The sequence below is a fragment of the Sinocyclocheilus rhinocerous genome, unplaced genomic scaffold, assembly GCF_001515625.1.
Source record: "Sinocyclocheilus rhinocerous isolate Xijiao unplaced genomic scaffold, SAMN03320098_v1.1 scaffold594, whole genome shotgun sequence".
NCBI classification, from domain to species: domain Eukaryota; kingdom Metazoa; phylum Chordata; class Actinopteri; order Cypriniformes; family Cyprinidae; genus Sinocyclocheilus; species Sinocyclocheilus rhinocerous.
The window spans coordinates 385,230-393,775 of NW_015645059.1; the positions used below are offsets into that span (position 1 = coordinate 385,230).

An 8,546-nucleotide genomic window follows, 5' to 3' on the forward strand; every position below is an offset into this window, starting at 1 on the left:
CCGAGAACTGAATCTCAAGAGAAAGTGAGTCATGCAGCAAGACAACGACCTCAAGCACACAAGTCGTTCTACCAAAGAATGGTTAAAGAAGAACAAAGTTAATGTTTTGGAATGACAAAACAAATTCCGGACCTTAATCCAACTGAAATTTTGTGGAAGGACCTAAAGCAAGCAGTTCATAGGAGGAAACCCACCAACATCACAGAGTTGAAGTGGTTCTGTACTGAGGAATGGGCTAAAATTCCTACGAGCCGTTGTGCAGGACTGATCAGCAGTTACAAGAAACGTTACTTTTTTGCTGCAAAAGGGGGTCAAACCAGATACTGAAAGCAAAGATTCACATAATTTTGCCACTCACAAATATTGAAAATTACATATTGTGCCTTTAAGTTAAAAATTAAAGCGATTCATTTTTTAAATAAAATATATTATAAATATTTTAATGCAGTTAACGCACTGGCCCCGCCCCCAGACCTGTACGTCATCTTACATTTCAAGTAGTTGACTGTTGACAATGAATCAGGGCAACAACTCCATAAATGCAGTTATGCCATAAAATTCAAGATACTGGGGCAAAAATGCTCCTGTATGAGTTTTTGTCTCATATTTATATCACATGATAAGGGATATCACACGAGCAGTGAGAGCAATTATCACACGAGTGCTGTTTTTGTCTCGAATAGCACGAGTGCAAATGTGATTTTATTCAACAGTTCAGTAAATAAGAAGATAATATTGTGTTGTATTTTAAACACAGTATTGTCTGTTTTTGCTCAGTTTTGCCAACAAAAATATTACCTATAAAGCCACCGCAGAATTGTTGTGTGTCTCTGAACAACACAGCGGTGTTTCGTTTCTGAATGAATCTGTGTTTTGAATGAATCTTGTGAACCAATGATTCAAAGCCCCATTCATAAAAGGAGCCGTTTACTTAATTCCTGAATGAATCAGCCGTTTGAATTAATTGAATCGAATCAATGAATGACTCATAAAGACATTTACTGCCGCCTGCTGGCAGTTTTAGTTTCTTATTTAGAGTATTATTTCATTTAAAAAAGGGGGGAAAAAAGGGAAAAAAACTTTAAAGGGATAGTTCACCCAAAAATTTTAATTAGGCTATGTCATTATTTACTTAAATCTGAATGACTTGTTTTCTTTTGTAGAACATAAAAGAAGGTATTTTGAAGACTGTTGGTAACAAAGCTGTTTTGGTTACCAATGACTTCCATTGCATGAACGAGAAAAAAAAACAATTTTCTTTTTTTGTTTCTCAAATTATCTTCTTTTATGTTCCATAGTTTATGTTAGGCCATTGTAGCCAAAACGTTTATGTGTAATACATTTTATATTGAATCAAATTAAATTCTTTCTTTCTTTCTAAAGGTACTATTTGTAATGTCTACTTAATACTTTCTCATTTAACACAAAAATAGCTTTAAATAATGTTTTGGGGGTATATTCACAGCCAAATGTAATTTGTGATTAATTAGATTAATTAATCGACACATCATGCAATTAACTAGATTAAAAATTTTAATCGACTGACAGCCCTAATATATATATATATCAAAAGTTTGGATTGATAAGATTTTTTCAATATTTCTGAAAGAAGACACCAAGGTTGCATTTGTTTGATTAAAAAAAAGCAATAAACACAGCAATTTTGTGAAATAATATTATAATTACAAATCAGTTTTCTACTTTAATATATTTTAAAATGTAATTTATTCCAGTGATGCACAGCTGGAATTTCAGCATCATTGCTCCAGTTTTCAGTGTCACATGATCCTTTAGAAATCATTTTAATATTCTGATTTGGTATTATCAATGTTGAAAACAGCTGTGCTGCTTAATTTTTTATTTTTTTTGGAAACTGTAATATGGTTTTGATTTTTTTTCAGGATTTTTTGATGAATTGAAAGTTCAGAAGAATCATCATATATCTGAAATATACATCTTTTGAAACATTATAACTGTTTTACTATCACCTTTAAGCAATTTAATGCATCTTTGCATGAATTTCTATAAAAAATATATACAAATAAAAATAAATCTTACTGGCTAAACCTCACTGACCTAAACTTTTGAACAGTTGTGATGATATGAAATACTAGTTTGCAATAACAAGTAGCATAACAAGCTGTTTTGAATAGCTAACAATAACTGATAATACCGAAAACCTCACACGTTCAAATTACAAATGGCTGCACCCATTCTTACAATTACAAATCAGGTGGATATATCTTGGGTCTTACATGTTTGAAGGTGTGAGCTTCTTATTGCTGTCACTCTACTTTCATGTCTTTACTTTACAGTCTTTCATGGCTCATTTTCTTCTTGACTTTCACTTTCTAAAGTCTTTGAAAAAAAAGCATGCATTCTGAAAAGGGAAGAACAACCTTGATTGCTGAACTGAGAGAGTATCTAATCAGAGAACGCTTCTCACGAGGGAACAAGAGAGAGAGAAAGAAAGAGAAAGAGAGGAAGGCTCAATGCTAGAGCACTACAAGGACATAATTGTCATCAGTGGTGACATTGACCAAGATCAAATCTCATGCCAGCAGAACATAGGCCTAGATTTAGACTGCTTCATTTCACCAGGGTCTCTCACTGCATGAGCAAAAATCCCACAGACAGCTTCACTTGACTGCACGACTGTGTAGAAACAGATATAAATAGTTGAATTTCTCCAATGTTACGGCAAATCATTTATTTACAACATTTTAATTAATTAGTGGAGCTTACAATAGAAAAACTAACATTATAGCTTAGTTATTTGCTCAAATATTAGGTTAGAGTTTTGAACAAACCCCAAATCCTAAGTTTTAGAGATGCACAACGCATCAGCACCACATCTGTCATTGATGAATACTGGCAATTTTTCAATTTATTGTATCAGCAGATTACATATTTAATGGTTTCTGCCTATTTTAAGATCATCTATCAGCAACTTCAAGCAATATCTAGAGACAACGGCAACAATTTAACCCTTTAAGATAGATCACAAACCAATCATTCAAGGGCATTTGCGTCTCTAACAAAGGACTACTAAGTTTTTGTACCTGTCTAACAAGCATCTCAGAGGTCATTTCTCTATTAGTATGAGCACTTACTTTTCTCATTCAAACACTATTCTTTTCTCAATAGCACTGTGATGCCTATATTCTCTGACATATAACAATTTTTATTTTTATTTGTAAAATGTAACATGTATGATATTGGTTATAGTCTAAAAAAGAAGTAAAATAAATAATTATCATGTAGAATTTGAATGTCAATGAATCCCATTTCATATTAATTATTTAACTAATATTTTTATTCAGCAAAAATAAATGTATCATGGTTTCCATAAAAATATTAAGCAGAACAGCTATTTTGAACACTGATAAGAATAAAAAATGTTTCTTGAGCACCAAATCAGTTTCTGAAGGATCATGTGACACTGAAGACTGGAGTAATGATGCTGAAATTCTGCTTTATCATCACAGGAATTAATTACATTCTAAAATATATTAAAATAGAAAAGAAATATAATATAAATATTTAAATTGAATTATTTTAGAATATTACTGTGTTTTTGTTTTTGGATTAAATAAATGCAGCCTTGGTGAGCATACGAGACTTCTTTCATAAACATTAAAAAATAAAAATTTTCTGACCTAAAAACTTTTAAAGGTAGTGTAGATGGATAAAATATGGTTTAAAAAGAGGAAAAGGCCTTGAGACTCCAATTCTGCATCAAGTGCACTATTTGGGACAGGGCCGTATGTTAGAGCAATGCAGCAAGAGACAAAAAGCAGACACTGAGTGGAATTTAAGCTAAGCAAGAATCCTCCCTAATTTCAGCATACGATCACACTGCATAGTGCAATTCAAACTCCTCTCACTGCCAAAGGATTCAGACAGTTTCTCAGTGGATGTTCTGTTGTCTGGGTTTCTTGCGAGCTTCCTGTTCCAGCAGACCAATATTCCATCTGTTCTCCATAGTCATGCGATTCATAAAAGAACATGGTCACATGCTTGTACTTACAAAGCCAAACACTCGTCTATTTATCTTTCACATGGACTCTGTAGAGCCTCTAAGCATTTCCTATAGGAAAACTACATGTCAAAATGTGGTGTTCAGCTAATTGTGTTCGAGGATACATGATAAAAGATGAGTCAAGGTTTTAAAGCTTCACAATCCTTCTCTCATAAAACATTTATCAGCACCCACACAACACAAACTGCAATACTACTCTAAAAGTTTTTAGTTAGATGCAAAATCAAAACCGGACAAAATTCTGAAGGCAACATGTTTGCAAATGAGAAATTTGTGGTGTTAATAATATTAATAATAATATATTTAATTTATACTGCACATTTCAAGAACACAAAGACACTTCTGACTGTCAGACCATGATCATATTCAATACAATAACCAAAATAAGTATAAATCTGACAATGAAAGGAAACAATCAAGTCTTAAATGTCTAGAGTGAGGAGATGGCACAGAGGTTTTGGGTCAGATTTAGTAAAGGTCGTATATGAACAATGTTGTGAAGGTGGGAAAACAAATTTTACAAGCTGGCTGGCATGAGGTTCAAAGCATAATTTAGAATCAAATAGCATTTCAAGATTCTGTATAATGAGTGAAGAATTCACCGTAACTCCGTCAATATAAATGGATATGTCGTGTTTGGAAAAGAATAGGGATTTTGGGCCTGCTAACAAGATTTCTGTTTCAGTTTTAGAAGTTTTCAGCCATCCATACTTTGAGATCTTGGATGTGATGGAAAAGGGAGGATAAACAGAATTGGGCTGGACAGAAAGATGGATTTGATGGATTGCCAAGTTACGAAACATGTTACCTGTTTCTGATGCAGAAAAGCTAGTTCATGCATTCATGACCTCTAGACTGGACTATTGTAATGCACTGCTAGGTGGTTGTCCTGCATCTTCAATAAACAAGCTACAGGTAGTCCAAAATGCAGCGGCTAGAGTCCTTACCAGGTCAAGAAAATATGACCATATTACCCCAATTTTACAGTCTCAGCACTGGCTACCTATTAAGTTCCGTATAAGCACTGTGAAAGATTTAAAAAAAGAGAGAATGTGAATTAAATACCCAAAAATGCTTAAATATCTGCAACATAAATGTTAGATTGTACATTTCTGAATAGAAAAGCAATGTAGGTGATAAAAAAAATTAAGTGGTGCAAAAAAATAATTTATGTTGACTAATATGATGTATTCTTAGTTAGTTTCTTCTAACTTTCTTCTATTCTTATAGTTTGATTGCATCATATAATAATTTCTGTTAATAGTGTTTATCGTCTGTTTGATTACGTCTTTAATTGATTTTTCCGTACATTTCTGCCATATGTACATTAACTGACAGTCACCACTGATAAGCTACCACTAAATATTGTAGAAACTTAATTTGCTGTAAAGTTGCTTTGCAATGATTTGTATCGTGAAAAGCGCTGTACAAATAAACTTGAATTTGTGTATCTTCAGCATAATTATGAAAGTTAAGATGCTTAATTCACCATGACGCTGAATGATCTGACCAAGAGGAAGCATATAGATTAGAACAGAAGTGGACCAAGAACAGATCCTTGATGTGCACCACGGAAAACAGTGACAGAGCAAGATTAATGCTGTTAATGTTAATTAACTGTTGCCTGTCCGAGAGATCTGAAGCCACTAAAAGGCAGTGCCAGTGATACTGACAGAACATAGACAAGATAGGAGTTCTAAATGCACTGGTTTTCAAACCATCTATGAACATTTCCAAGATGGAAAGAATTGTCCAGAGTCTCCCTTTCCTTCCATCCTCTGTGTTCTCATTCTGGGAAAATCCTTGCATAAACCTCACTGGCCTTTGAAGTGAAGCAGATGCAGGCAGCAGGTTGACAGGACACCTGACCATCAGGTCTGACTGGATCCGTATGGCTTCATCTACTTTCTGTATGTCAAAAAACAGCACATTTCTGCAGAGTCAAACAGGCAGGCAAAGTATGACTCAGATGTGCTGCTTTGCTTGAGATTGAGAGGATGAGAGGATGAGAATCCTCTGGGCAGCCAAAGACCTTGAGGCTTCCAGCTTGCTGATTAATTTGTGACAGGAAGTCTCTCTAAGTGCCCTGTGTGCAATGCTTTTAATTTATATGTTAATCTGAATTCAGCGCATAGCGGGCATTTCCAGCATGGCTTCGTTCCAAAGTCTATCCATTCCGTTACAGAAACAATTTAGAAACATGTTTGGGAATGCAAAGCCTTTGGGGATGTTTTTTTTTGGGGGGACAGGTGATTTATTTTGCTGAAAATATCTCTTTCCGTACCTCATCCCTAAAAGGTGAAGGAACATTTTTTTTTCTATATCACTGCTAAATTAAAGAATGGAAAAATCATACCACACATCCTGAATTGGGTACAGCAGATTTCACAGATAAAATAAAATAAAATAGAAAAAAGAAAAGAAAAAAATGAAAGAATAATATCTATAGCTATATACATATAGTATGCAATGGTCAGTCTTTGCAACACTTTGCATGTCTAGAGCAAATTAAATGGCTAGAACAAAACCAATGCTGTTTCCTGTCACAACAGTCTAGAAATATTAAAGTACTAAAGAAATTAAGTCATCTAATATTCAAACATCCCTCCAGTGTTCATTGTTCTCTAAATAATAAAAGAAAATAATTAATAAATCCACAAGCAAGAATTTTAGATGAGTTTTCACTTTGAAACAGATCACTAGACAAGCAAGTTTGGGCTTTCTGTACTTATAATTAAAAGAAAATGTCATTCCTGCTAACATCAAAACCCATTTGAACTTAACTGTGTGACTGCACTGGTTTAGGTGCAAAGATCCCCATTACTCATCATGTTTTAAAAGAGTCTGAAACTGGTAATTAATTGCCACAGCATGCATATACTGCATGTATAGGGAGAATCGACGACTGATCTGTAAAATTCCTATAACAAAACTTAAACTGAAAAAAGGCATATCAAAGCCAGCAGAAGTTCTTACCTGTGACCAGTTCTCTGACTTCCACATCAGAGGTCTTACGCAGCAGGCGGACCAGCGCAGGAATTCCACCGCAATTCTTCAGAGCGATTTTATTATCATCATTGGCTTTGCCGTAAACGAGGTTCCTCAGGGCACCACAGGCGCTTCTGTGTACTTCAGCCATTCTGTGATCCAACAGGTCCACCAACAACTGAATACCCCCCTGCCTCCGTATCTGAGAGAAACAGACCGATAGAGGGTGATGGGTGATGTGCATTTTCATGTTTTAAGACTTAAAGACTGGATTGAGAACATGAGTAAACAATAAAATCTACATAAAAGGCATCTACAAAATTGTTTTCAAGTCAGTTTTAATGTAACATGATAAGAAAAATGTTCAAATAAATTCATTTTTGTCCACTCGAGGCACCAGTGAGCTGAAAAGGGCTTTGAAAATTCATTCATATTCACATTTTGAACATGAACTCCTGATTTGAATGCAACTTCAATCAATCTAATGAAGAATTATTGGTCAGTGAGAACATGGCGGCCTTGGCCTCAACTCATGGGAAGACATTCGAAACGTTGACCTTTCCATTCTTACATTCAGCAGTACTGCCTCATATAAATGAAAAAAAAAAAAAAAGTCTGAATTCAGTGTTAAGTCACACCAAAACAGCTTAGTGTCAGCCCATGAGATCATTTGGAGGATAAATGAACAAATAGGAGGCACCGAATCCATACCAGTGTATTTGAAAAATCAATACTTAAGGGAGCCGGAGAATGAATCACTCTTCAGACAGCTAAACAGACTGAGTGGTGCGAGTAAATCTTTATCAACAGAGCTTTGCTGTTCTACACTAAAGTCAATTAAAGCCAGCCAAGTTCATTAGAAGATCTGAGACCACACTACAAAAAGCTGCATGTTACTAAACGCTATGGAAAAACAACACGATCTGACATCAACTCACCAAAGCCTTCTCATCTTGATAGCCGGTGCCATTTTTTTATATTTTCAGGAATAGTTCCCTCAAAAAATGCTGCCATTACTTTCTTATCTTCATGTCATTCTTTTTTTGTGAAATCCAAAAGGAGATATTTGGCAGAATGCCTGAGCTGCTGTTTTCCATCAGTATTGTAATTAACTAAAACTACAACTATAGAAAAGCATTTTCAGTAAATAAATTAAGCTGAAATAAAATAAAATTAGTTAAATAAAGTGAAATGAATTAAATAAAATATAAATAACTAAAATTAAATTGTACTAAAATCAAATTAAATGAATATATATAATGAATAAATTTTCATTGAATGAAACAAAGCTGAAATACAATAAAATAAATATTAAATGAAAACGTAAATGGAAAATTTAGAAATATTGCCATGGCATCAAAATAAATTTAAGTACTAACTAAAACTAAAAAATATAAATGAAAGCTAAATAGAAATATAAACAAAACATTACAAAATTACTAAAATTTAAAACTTAAATATAAAAAATATAAAAATAAAAGCTAATTTTAAATATGAATTATTTACCCTATATATA

At 33.8% G+C, this 8,546-nt stretch overlaps 1 pseudogene; it reads right to left on the reverse strand.

The window, feature by feature from the left end:
- LOC107705231 (catenin delta-2-like) overlaps positions 1 to 8,546 on the reverse strand; it is a 371,673-nt pseudogene that overhangs the window by 80,692 nt on the left and 282,435 nt on the right.